General features: G+C 45.8%; 1 protein-coding gene across 13 annotated transcripts in view; it reads right to left on the reverse strand.

Annotated features, from left to right (window-relative positions):
* Positions 1-855: 855 nt before the first annotated feature.
* The window catches only part of LOC126517575 (RING finger protein nhl-1-like), a 124,683-nt gene continuing 111,927 nt past the window's right edge, over positions 856-13,611 (reverse strand). For 9 of the 13 annotated variants that reach the window (XR_011893345.1, XR_011893344.1, XR_011893343.1 and 6 more), the window contains 3 exons: positions 4,653-4,733; positions 3,010-3,144; positions 856-1,270 (listed from right to left, as the gene is read on the reverse strand). The gene's annotated coding sequence lies outside the window, so the exon portion shown is untranslated. Of the gene's footprint in view, positions 1,271-3,009; positions 3,145-4,652; positions 4,734-8,194; positions 8,300-8,342; positions 8,364-9,119; positions 9,144-9,210; positions 9,321-13,611 lie in introns of those variants that run through there. The other 4 variants (XR_011893341.1, XR_011893352.1, XR_011893353.1 and 1 more) reach the window with 4 other exon arrangements.

Here is a 13,611-nt window from a genome sequence, read left to right on the forward strand (position 1 = left end):
CCATTTGGGGAACCAAGGGAAAGAGCGTGGCGACGGCGCCTATGCGCGTGGCCTGTTCTGTGGTTACAACGTCACGCGCATCGCTGGTGCCGGCGCGGCTGTAGCAGCTGATGCGGCAGATGCATGGGGGGTGCGGCGACCGCAACGGCGCTTGTGTCGGCGTAGTGTAGTGCCGTATGAACAAAATGTATGGTTTCGTAATCTACGCAGTCCATGTGTGCAGCCTAAATAGCTTCGCTGGTAAGACGTCCTCATATGAATGTTGCGGCCCCAATTATTTTTGTGTGAAAGTCATATCTCCAGCTTAAAACTAGCAAACGTAGTATTTGCCGCTGTACATATTGGAACACCGCTTTCAGCATGATGCGGCAGCGACCTCACGACAGCACTACTTAAGCACCTTTTGGTTCGCAGCGCTTTTAGAGGCACTATCGCTTCTTTCCCGCCGAGAAGAAAGCTGTTAAAACGTCTTCTCCGAAGAGAAACCATTCGGACATGGCAGATTGACGCCGCCATCACTACACGTATTGCCCATCCATTTGGCTTTGTCGCGTATGCGTTTATTCGTCGTCAAAATAATGGGCCCGTGATAGCTGTACCTCCAAGACGCGTCGTCCTCAAGATGGCTTCGGCTCCTCTGGCTTCCTGGACTTTTCCGGCTCTTTCGCCTTTTCTGGTTGCTTGGGGTTTTCTGTTTTCTTGGGTTTTTGTGGCCCTCTCGGCGTCTCCGAATCCTTTGGATTTTCCGGCTGCTTTGCCTTTTCCTGATCCTTTGGTCTTTCCGGATGCTTCGACTTCTCTGGATCCTTTGGACTTTCCGGATGCTTCTGCCTTTCCTGATCCTTTGGACTTTCCTGATGCTTCGGCTTTTCCTGATCCTTTGGACTTTCTGGATGCTTCGGCTTTTCCTGATCCTTTGGACTTTCCGGGTGCTTCGGCTTTCCCTGATCCTTAGGACTTTCCGGATGCTTCGGCTTTTCCTGATCCTTTGGACTTTCTGGATGCTGCGAGTGCCCCTGATCATTTGGCCTTTCCGGGTGATTCGGCTTCTCCTGATCCTTTGTACTTCCCGGGTGCTTCGGCTTCTCGTGATCATTTGGTCTATCCGGGTGACTCGGTTTTTCTGGTTCCTTTGGATTTACCGGTCGCATTGGCCCTTCTAGCCCACTTCCGTATGGACTGAAGCAATATTCGGTTGGTGCGCACCGTGGGCAAAGCTCTCCTGGTCGCACCTTGAAGTAGCATGCTGACAGGCACCCTCCACACGATGCTGCGCACCAAAGAATACTTGGTTATAGACGGAATCATCTAAACAGCCTCGACGATACGTACACAGTTAAATAATAAGTACCCGATACAGTAAATTCATCATTTATGCCGTAGGCCAGATCGTGTGCCCACCCTGATTGTATGTAGATCGCTTTGTACAGTACGATACCATGTAACATTTTTCTCGTCGCCTACGCGGCTCTGTAACAGTCTTCCTGGGCCTGCCCCGACCCTGTCAACCACATTGCTATACCATCTGCTACCCTTTCCTCTTGAATAGCTGTGCTGTCTTTGTCATACCTAGGCCTCAGCACCATGTAACCTATATCGCAAGGCTCGCAGTTGCCCTGGTCTAAGAAGAAGACTTCCACAGAAGACTTCCACCCTGACTTCGCCCAATTAAGATCCCTCTTTGTATTCCTAGGTGTATAAAAGGACTAGAAACTTCAGTGGTGATTTAGGGCTAAATGCAAGAGAATTGCGTTGGCATTGAGCCGAACCCTTCTGAAGCCTCGGATCCAATATATATATATATGTATATATATATATATATATATATATATATATATATATATATATATATATATGTGTGTGTGTGTGTGTGTGTGTGTGTGTGTGTGTGTGTGTGTGCGTGCGTGTGCGTGTGCGTGTGCGTGTGCGTGTGTGTGTGTGTGAAACATGACAGTGACAAAGGTCGGACTTAGTGTTTCCGATTCGCCACAGTTTCCTCACTGAACTTCCTCATTGCCTGGCTTTCATCATCATCATCAGCCTGGTTACGCCCACTGCAGGGAAAAGGCCTCTCCCATACTTCTTCAACTACCCCAGTCATGTACTAATTGTGGCAATGTTGACCCTGCAAACTTCTTAATCTCATCTGCCCACCTAACTTTCTGCCGCCCCCGGCTACGCTTCCCTTCCCTTGGAGTCCTGTCCGTAACCCTTAATGACCATCGGTTATCTTCCCTTCTAACTACATGTTCTGCCCTTCCCCGTTTCTTTTTCTTGATTTCAACTAAGATGTCATTAACTCGCGTTTGTTTTCTCACCCAATCTGCTCTTTTCATATCCCATAACGTTACACCCATCATTCTTCTTTCCATAGCTCGTTGCGTTGTCCTCAATTTATGTAGCACCCTTTTCGTAAGCCTCCAGGTTTCTGTCCCGTACATGAGTACTGGTAAGACACAGCTGTTATACACTTTTCTCTTGAGGGATAATGGGAACCTGCTGTTCATGATCTGAGAATGCCTGCCAAATGCACCCCAGACCATTCCTGTTCTTCTGGTTATTTCAATCTGATGATCCGGATCCGCGGTCACTACCTGCCCTAAGTAGATGTATTCCCTTACCACTTAAAGTGCCTCGCTACCTATCGTAAACTGTTGTTCCCTTCCGAGACTGTTAAACATTACTTTAGTTTTCTGCAGATTAATTTTCAGACCCACCCTTCTGCTTTGATTCTCCAGGTCAGTGAGCATGCATTGCCATTGGTCCCCTGAGTTACTAAGCAAGGCAATATCATCAGCGAATCGCAAGTTGCTAAGATATTCTCCATTAACTCTTATCCCCAATTCTTCCCAATCCAATTCTCGGAATACCTCCTGTAAACACTCTGTGAATAAATAGCATTGGAGAGATAGTATCTCCCTGCCTGATGCCTTTCTGATGCCTGCGGTTATTGGTGTGCGAAACAGAAGGTGCGCTACTAATTTCGTCGAAATGGTAGCTTGTACTCACGGCAAACACAGATGCCACACTTGCTGGGATACTCGAGGCCGTACTCGCACGGGCACCGGCAGGGCAGCGAAGGAAGGCAGAAGAAACTAACTTGCAACAAGCTGAACCTTGCTTTGTGCTGAGTGAGGTGTTGCCCTGCGAAAGTCAAGGCGCAGATAAAGGCAGACACATGGTGATCATCATCATCATCATCATTACCATCCAGTTCAGTATGTACTGTCGGGTTAAGGCATCGCCCAACGATCGCCAGTTACCCCCGTTTTGCGTCATCTGACTCCGTCCTATTCTTGCTGCTTTTCTCATCTCGTCAAACAACACAATCACCGGCCGTTCTCAAACACGTTTTCCTCCCCATGGCACAAAATCTGTTGCTCTGACAGACTAGACATTCTGCACGTTACGTGACCTTCCCGACGCCATTTCTTTCTCTAAATGCCAGCTATAATATCAGCTGCGTCTGTCCTGTTATTTACACAGGAAGAAAGAAATTCTGGATCTCCCGTAATCGAGAGTAGATGTAAGCATTAAATGGCTACCGGCAAAGCATATTGGTTCGATATGATACTAGCCACAATATCAAAATGCGTGTAGTGCACGTTTGGAATGGAACGCCCCACCACACCAGACCGCATCACACCGCACTACGCCATACTGGGGACTGTTCCGTACAGACACAATAGTTTCCTGTCACAGACAGAACCTCGTTGCAAGTCTCGTCTCGGTCAAACAGCCATCCCCGGTCCTCCGGACGCTGCATGCTTGGACGCTGCTTTCCGATACAGCTTTGTGTTGCCCAATACGCGCTACATAAAAGTGTTTTTCCAAGCGTGAAAGAAGCCCGAAAATGCACGCAAAGTGCCTCGAGTGGCCAGTCACGCGGAAATTTTAATTGCATCTGCTGGCTGCTTGCATGCTCGGGAAAACACTTACGATGCGCGCATAGGGCAACACAAAGCTGTATCGGGAGTTTTTCATGTCGCTCTACTATTTTCTCAATGACACTTTTAATGTAATTATTACATTTTAGAAGTTCAATAAATAATGAATGACACGATTATCTAATTAGGTTGAATGAAAAAATAATTTGAGTGTCTCCAAACGACGGCAACCAACATTACCTTGGTTCTGTCCAGCTACGTGGCACTTGCATATTTTTTATACCGTGGCTAAAGTTAGCTGGGACACCGTGTATATAGTCCCGGCCTATGCGGCTAATCGATAATTATTCTTCGACAGCTGTACTTTTCGCGTTCGTGTTGACTACCGGCGACCTTGATGATCTTAAAAAATCACCGGTTGAACATATCGATGAACTTGCAAAATCGCAATCTAATTTCGAGCAATGCTGCTTACAAAATTATACCAAACGTACCGCTTTCCTGGGGAGAAGAAGAAAACAGTTTGGGAGACTTCGGACACCTCTTGAAGTACGCCCCTGAATTTGTTGTAAGGAAACGCGCTTCTAGAGTACTGAAAGTTCGGTTACCGCACACATGGGAAGTAACGTTGTAATCACTCGTTCACCCCTCGCACGGCACACGCGGCAAGACCGTGAAGTAATAAAAAAAGTACGTGCAGCGCTCATTCTTAACGTAACGTAACGTTGTCGTAACTAACGACAATGACGAGCAGTTGGAACAAACCTGAACCAGCTTCCGTGCAAACCGCCGTGAGAAGTAAGACGGACAAGGTCGTACCCAACATTTTCTTTTTCTTCCGTTGCCCTGAAATAAAACATAGGTTGGATGTGAGTAGAGGTAAGCTAGTCATGGGCAATACAGTCACTTACAATTTTGCTAGGTACAGTGTTTGCCAAGTGACAAATTTTCGAAGCCACCGTACGCGTCACGTAAACTGTCGTTAAGGTCTTGTACAATTCTCATAAAATTTCTACAGGCAGGACATTCTTGCACAGCTTAGATTGTAACGAGATAAACAGAAGGATTGTGGCTTTAAAGGGGCACCAGAAGGCAACACCGATCAATTTAATAAACGCGGCAAAGCATTCTTTCGAAACTCAATTTTTGTTTCTTTTGGCTGGAGGAAGTTGGTTATTACTGGAGAACCAAAGAACGTCAAACTTTCTTTTTTTTTTTAATTTCGTGCCTAAATCTGGGCACCGGCACGCTCGGGCTTCGGCGGCTCAGTGTGACGATAAAGATATGGAAGTATACATGTCTCGCATTTGAACCGTTTTGGCGCAAGAAAACTTTACGAAACTTGCTAGGTTCCTTCAGAGTGCTGTGCCCAATACCCCAGCCCAGTAGATGATGGCAATGTCAATTACTTTATAGTAAGCTACTGTGGTATTCGTGAGTGTATTTTAGTTTTCGCGTCTCTTAGGCTCCCCAAGCCACCCCTCCCTGCGTGAACAGCCGCTTCCCTGCTCTAGAAGAGTAATTCATTAATATAGCATACTCGAGTACGCCTACTCGTGAATTAATTAATTAATTAATAATTAATTAATTAATTAATTAGTTAATTTATTATTATTATTATTATTATTATTATTATTATTATTATTATTATTATTATAATTAATTAAGAAATAGTGCCTGCTCTATTCGGGCCAAGCAGGAATGGTTACATCAATAGTAATAAATAGACTGAAAGAAAAAATAAAAAAATACAGAAGAATATTCGGACATCGCCATTTTAAATGTAGGATTGTCAACAATAAGTATGAAGCTAAATTAACAGTTTTAGTTCACAACTCAAAAACAAAGCAGTGATATACCATGCACAAACGGCACTTCACTGCATTCAACATTTTACCCAATATTAATATAAAACACACACGAGAATTCACTAATTTCCTTCATTGCGTGTAGTACAATATTAATCATAAGAAAGATTAATCACGAGATGAAGGAATGATTGTGGTCGTATTGGCGTTAAATAGTTCTTGTGGTAATTTATTCCATAATGATATAGCATGAGGAAACGGAATACTGACGTATGTTAAGGGGGCTAAATGGTTGCCTAACTGTTTTGGTGTGTTGTGTGTGATCAAAGCGCACGGATGGCTCGGTCATATGACATTCACGCAGTATTTTAATGTGACCGTGGTAAAGCTGATAGATAAATTTTAATCTGGACACCATTCTACGATGATTGAGATTTATTTTGCCCTATTGCGAAGGACAGATACGCTCGAGACGCGAATAGTTAGAATAGATAAACAAAACTAAGTTATGCACCATTTCTATTTTGTAATTAAATGTTGTTGATACGGTACTCCAGATCAGATCCGCTTATACAAATTTTGCCCTGATGAGAGCTTTGTATGCTGTTAACTTTGCAGAGGGTGACTCATGACGCAGTTCTCGTTTTGAAGATGCCAGATTTTTGATTTTAGATTATCTACATGGGGCTCCCACCTTAAGTTTATTATGAATGTGACACCCAAATACTTCACTTTCCGAGGTTTTTTTTTAACGTAAGCATTTTTAATGGTGTAATTGCAAGTTCTAAAGGGTCTTTTTTGTTACTAAATCTTATGCTCGCTGTTTTTGAAGGATTCGGCTTCAAGCGCCATTTAGCACTGATTGAATGCACTGATTGAACCCCGGACTGATTGAATGCAATGCATTATTTAGTCTGACTTGATCAGAGTGTTGATTTATGCTGGTATAAACAACACAACCGTCCGCAAAAGTCGGATCTTCACACGTGGTTGCACTGATATATAGATATAATTTATGTAAACCTAAAACAAGAGTGGACCAAGCACCGACCCTTGTGGTACTCCTGAGTGCTCATCTGGTGTGTCAGATATGCAGTCATTAACAGCCACGTATTGTTTCCTTGAAGCTAAGTAGCATGCTATCCAGAGAATAATGTTGTGTTCACTCAGTACCAATAGCATGCGGTTTAGTTACTAAATCGTCATTCGAGTGTTTTCTAGCGCTTTTGTCTATTAATATTCAAAACACCATAGCAACATCACGGACCACAATGTAGATCCAAAGAAGTAGATTTAATTTCTTTGTATATAGTGGGGTAAGAACATGTTTAAACAAGGGTAAAGTGCTTCGGGCAGGCTAGCCGACGTCTCGATAGGTCGACCTATATTTGTCAAGAGCGACCTCGTCATCTATGGCGTGTTAGTTTTAACTGGTTACTAGAGTAACGTCAAACCGCCACCAACAGCGACACCACGTCACCAACACGCCTTTTAAGACTAACACGCCAGTGATGACATGGCCGCCTTAGACAAATATAGGTCCAACTATCCAAAGGTCAGTCAGCCTGTCTGAGGCACTTTACCCAGTTTATACAAAATTTTATCCCGCAGTGTGTTTCCATGTGTCACCCGTCATCTTCTTGTTTATAGACAGCATACACACTTTGCAGAGTAAAAAATGCGAAACATGCCGAACAAAATTTCTGGCTAAGCCGCTAAAAGTAATCATCTAAGCATCTGAAAGTTCTCAAGTGGTGCGAGATGGGCGAGCACGTAACTGAGTAGAGGGAAGCGCTTCGACGAAAGCCTCACTCAGCGTGACCGACATGAGGAGCACCAGGCTCTATATTCGCAAAGATTTTTCTTCGTAAGTGGTCTTTGCCATAAATCGGCCTCCTCCGCTAATAGTATGTCCCGCATCTTAATTACCCCGTGATGTACATAATCAAGTCTCCCCTATCGTTATTTTCCTTACCTTTTCATCCCCGCCACTTCCCAAACCAATTCAACGCAGCCCAAGCGCAAAAATGTGAATAAATACAAGTAAACAACAACAACAACACATTATAATTGACTGGAATTTACTCGTACGAAAAATTCTATAGCGTAACACCTTGTTTTGTGAACACGAGTCCCGAGCTTTTTTTTTTTTTTTCATCACCATGTGGCGACAGTGGAGCTGAAATTAAGGAGGTGGCCTGACGTAAATGGCAACAAAATAACGAACACGACTCGAAAATGGCATGACGACAACAAGACAAGAAAAAAGGACGGATGGGTGCCGCAAACCGCGTTTGCAGCTGCTGCTGTAGCAAAGAGCCCCCTCATCATTCCCGTATGCGCAGCGATACCTTGCGTAATTCTTAAGTATCATTACGCATCCTGTAATAATAAGCTTGTGGTGAACCTCGCTATGACCTTGCGATTGAGCTATGTGAAGCTCGTGAAGCCATTGCAGCAGCCAAGCTGTGGTAAAAAAAAAAGTTCATTGGAACATACGCACGCTTTGCTGTCCGTGACGCGCATCGGGAGAGGCATGCACATAGCACTGGAGCGGCCACTTTGGGGTTCATAAGCCCACATTTCAGACACAGAGCCGGCCCCACAGAATCTTCACAACGCTCTGCAATCACAGAAGGCTACACACGTTGCACACAGTGCCAAAGGCATCGTCCAGGGACCCGCATTCGTACTCCGAGTAGGCGTGAACCGGTCAGTAAGAGTTGATGTTGGCGGCGCGAATTCACTGATCTTCGCACTCGCACTGGCGCACTGCGGTCTCTCCAGGATGTCTCCGTTTCCACGTCCACACTCCGCGGTGTCTTGTCGGCGAAACCGCTTGGTCTCGCAGTCACGGGCACGAACGTCAACGTTCTCGTGGTGAACGAGGCGAACTGCTGTTCCTTTTAACGGGCGTCACGACGTTCATCTTGATGCAGCGGAAAGTGTAGGCTTGCTTCTCCACTTCCTCTGGCGCCGGTCCATGTAGTTGTTCGCTATTGTTGCTCCTTGACAATGTAGCGTGTCCATTACTGGGAACCAGGTCAGAAGCGTACGGTATGAGGAACGTAACAGGGTGTAAGGTGTCGTTTTAAATCGAGGATAAGGAGGAGGCACGTACGCGAAGTCGAACGCTACGTGAAAACTGATACCGGCAACGTGTGCATTTGTCCCCGTTGGCGCTTATCCCATAAGGCACATTCACAGGACCCGCTCTCTGACACCGACGGACATCAACTACAAATGGGGGATGAGCCCGTATACTGTCTCTCTAAGAGACGCGCAAGCGCTTCTGCGAGTCTCCGTTCCTGTCGCTAACAATTACTCTTTTTTTCTCTCTCTCCTTTCTTTAGGCACGCGATAGCATCCCGATGTGCGACGTCATCTCACACGATTGAACTAGGTGTAGCGAGCAGGCACCTACCTTATTCGTGCCCAGTCTTTAAGTTCAATGCATTAACTGATCCTGAAGCACATACATGCACAGCTTGTTAAGTTATTATCTTCAGGCTTACCTGCACTGCTCAAGTGAGAGCCTCAAAAACAAGCGACGCGCGCCATGCCTTCTATTTCCACTCTCCCCATCTTGCCACGTTGCTATGCCGCTTTATACGCGCTGTCGGGTATACTTAACTACTGCGCAATATATTAAATGGCACCTAGGGTGGTTCCCTTTAAGAAATCCTTATCATTTGTGACTTGCTTCTTTTTTCGGTCCTTCAGTAGGGCGCCTTTCTGAATAAACGAACATACCGGGGCCGTCACAGTCTGAGGCGCTACTTCGTTCGGGGTGTTCATTCATTCTGAAAACTAAAAGACTTCATATTTTCTAACCATGCGCCTCTTATACCGTCGGGAGCGATCGTGAGCATCACCTGAATATGCGCACAAAAAAGCCATCTGCTTGCTGTCCAGCGCGGGCTTCCGATTTCACGTGACGTGAGACGACGGCAAAGCGAGAGAGGCCGTAAGTCGAGCGCCTTGCGCCTTTCTCTCGCAGAGGACGTCGACGGCGACATTTGCTTGTTGGCGCGTCGTCATTAGTGAGCTACCGTATTTACCGCAATATAAGCGACAGCTGCGTGCTGCGCGAGCAAGGAAACGAGGACGAGTCAACAGAGGGTCGAACACAAGCGCTGTCAACCATACTTTTAACCGATTGTCTCTCTGTCTGCTGTTCACTAACCGCGCACAATTTGTCAAATTCCTTAGAAGCAGTCTATTCTCTCGTCCCAAGACATTTACGCCTCCTTCGTTTACTGCGGGTACCAGGCCACGAAGGTTTAGTCTTCAATGAATATGCAGATGCGCTCGCAGTAGCATCCCACAATTGTCCTCTAATTCCCATTTTACCAACGTAGGCTTTCGTCGCCGCGGTGCGATTCACAAAATTTGCTACTATACAAATAACTTCGCCAAATAATTGTTGTACTCATCTGACTTCCCGCATCTCAATTTCCCTTGGGACAACAAACGGGACTGCGCTAGAAAACTCTAATTAACGATTACGAGACTACGGTGCCGAGTCCCCCCTCCCTTCCTGAACTTTTATTTTTGCAGATCTGGTCTTGCTATATCACCTATGTTCTGGTGATGAGGTATGGTCTGGCTATATCACTGGTGGGCTAGTTGGTACTGCATAACTTGAGGCAAAGCGCAAAAACACGGACAACAAAAGCGCTGTGTCTTCGTTCCCTTCTGTTGTCCTCCTGTTTTCATTTTTCTTGCGCTTTCCCTCAAGTTATCACCTGTGCGTCCTTCATGCAATGAATCTCCGTCAAATTTCTCTTTAGCATGTTGCCGGTTCAATGTTCAAAGGAAAATATTTTCACCAGAACCCTTCCGAATCCTTGGCTCGATTGTTAATTCTTTTCTGTGGTGCTACCGTACTGGGTAGCAATGGCAATGGCCACAGGAACATTTGTGCTGAAATTTTCTACACGAGACAGAAATAATTGCATGTTAACATTATTCTTTTTTTTTGTTCTTATGCTCGCATAATATTTACTGTAATATTTACATATTGTAGCCTTCATATATGTAACAGTTGACATTTTATTTACCAATTACAGGTTCTTTATTTCATATCACTTTATTTTCACAAAATAATGACCCCAATAATACTCTTTTTTTTTCACCTCCATGAAGATTCATGGCCGATCCCCCAGAGCGGCTTGCGCTCTGCGCGGAATAAACGGTTGCGGAAGAAACGTGGTTTCATTCATTCGAGAGCAGGGCTTAGTGCAAAGTAGGCTACCGTCATATAGGGAGTCCGCTGTAACTAAAGAAACTAAACATTCCCGTTAGAACCAACCTGGAGTTGATATCTTTGTTCGAGATAGGCTGTGCATTACAACCCTTTACGCGCTGCAGATTTCGTTGACGAATCGGTCCCTCAGCCGCAATGGTGTCCCTTACAGAAAAAGCGGCACTTATATTCAGCACTAAAACACGACGTGCTTGACTTTGTATAAATGCGCCACAATACCCTGAGAGATGCGCAGCGAATTCCGGGGATTATTGTGTCCCGTAACTTGTTTCTTCGATAGTCCGCTACAGGAGAGGCGCGGGCTCACATTTCTTTAAATTACTATGCGACGTGCCTACAGGCGTATCGGGAGCTGGCTTGCACGAGTTTTCGCCGCCTCCTTCAGGATTGTCGTGGTTCAAAGAGGTGTTTTTGAGGCGCGAGAAGAATTATACCTGATTGGATGTCCGTCTTTGATGACCAATGTCAACTTGAAGCACCTGTAAAGCTTGATTCACCATGATGGGGGGCGAGGGGGGGTCTGTTATTGTTTTTCGTACTGAATAGACAAAAAAAGAGCGCCTGTGCTTTTTGATGTTTTTTTTTCCTATTTCTTTTTCTTCCTTTGCTAGGGAGCAAGGATTTGAAACCAACCAGCGGACATTTTCTTTTACTTTCTTAATTTACTTCTACAGGCAACTAGTGGCATCTAGAGTCCCAAGTCTGCCATAAACGTCAACAAACATACGAACCGGGATGTAGGGAGAAGCGCTATTGCTTTAAAGAGAACACAAATAGTGAGAAAGCTTATGATAAAATAATGTAAAACAACATTAGATTCGTGAACCAAACATTTTTCAGCCAGATGTGAGCACACCCAGTCTCCCACACACATGCTTATAGACCAATTAACGTTCGTACACATTCGATAAAAATGCAATATGGCTTTTTTTTTTTTTCGTCTAACCGTGTCAAGGTGAGATTGTTTCATTGCAGCCTCCACAGTCAGACGTGTACACTGTGGTCGAAGTCACGTGGTAACGGCAACCTTGTTATGAAAACGTGGACTGCAGTGGTTCTTTACTTCCGTTTTTTCTGAGGCGTTCATTAATGCAGGGCTCGTACTCAACCGACAAAAACATTAGCCAACATAAGAGCGCAGTTTTACATACCACGCCTTGTGCGCGGATATTATGTGGATTGCTGCGGTAGCTGCCACACGTTTGCTTTTCCTTGATCACTGAAGACATGTAATTTTGGCATATAATACATGGGCAGTGACGTGTCGGAACGCGGGAACGTGAACGACAACTAGACGGCCAACTCGGCCGCGCGAGGACTAACCAACCGCGCAGCTGCAAGCACGGCCGACTCGGAGTCTTGGTCGCGGTGCAGTGCCAAGGACAAGATGACCACCTTCAACGAAATAGTGAAGTGGTACAGACTTAACAGACAGACTATGCCGCCACCTCACCCGGGGCTTACCCGGAAGGAGGCAGTGTTATACAGGCAATTACAGACGGGGTCCCTGCTCACCCCGGTGCTAGCTAAGCACGTGTGTCCAAGCGCGTGCGCGAGTGACATGTGTAGGCTGTGCGCTAAGGAGAGAGCCACCGCGGCTCACATCCTTTGGGACTGTAGTATAAATCCACGAGAAGCCAGCGAGAAGACGACGATCCCGCCGCAGCTAGAGGCTGCAACGAAGAGCTATGACCAAGATACACAACTCAAGGCCGTCCAGCAGGTCTCGGCAGCTCTAGAGAGGCGGCGAGCGCGCGAAACCGAGGAGAAGGGGGGCAGCACCCCCAGGAAGGGGGCGGCGGCCCTCTCGGATCCGCGGAAGTAGCGAGGAACCAAGACCTCGAGGAGCACAATGCAAGAGACTGACGTAGTGGGCGCGTCGCGGTAAAAGCTTGTCCTTCCTGCATGTAGGGAGCCTAACCGACTCTGCAGGCATTTTCACTAAAGTTGTTCTCTCTCTTTCTCTCTCAATCTCCCACACCCCGCTCCCCCTCGCCTGCTGTAACAAAAAAAAAAAGAACAATCCCGTCAGAACCAACTTCCATGGGCTGATACCTTTGTAAGATATAGCTTGGACACACCAGCACGTCTGCTTATTTTCTTCAACTCGTGAGCCGTGCCAGTGGAATCACAGCTAAACTCGCTTGTAATGTTTATCTGCCGTTTTCTTCCCGGTCAAAGGCCTTTCCTCGCCCCCGTCTTCGTCGCTATGTGTATCGTCTCTGCGACAGGCATAATTAGTTTGCCTGTGCCTTGCAATAACGGCAGCCGAGAGTCAAAACTCTGCTTTATGCGGTAGGCACAAGTTTTGTTCGGCGAGCTTGCGAGGCACATTCGCACCACCGACCTTTCCACGTGACATTTGTGTGTAATAACGTAAAGAGCGGAAGCAAGCAAGACAGGCTATAACATTCCATTTACTCGAATAAAACACTCTAACGAAATTCGAGGTATCTTTGGTCAAGTCATATAACTAAACAGTTCTAATTCACGTCTAACAGAAGAAATACTATGTTCAATGATAGGTCAATTGCTGCAAGCCATCACCGCACTAATTTACGTTCCGTGAGAGAGGTGTGGTTTTACTAGGGGTCAATGCTGACATTTAAGCCATTGCCGTCTTCCTGCCGCTCTGTCGATATTTTTC

Source organism: Dermacentor andersoni, chromosome 3 (assembly GCF_023375885.2).
Source record: "Dermacentor andersoni chromosome 3, qqDerAnde1_hic_scaffold, whole genome shotgun sequence".
Lineage (NCBI taxonomy): Eukaryota > Metazoa > Arthropoda > Arachnida > Ixodida > Ixodidae > Dermacentor > Dermacentor andersoni.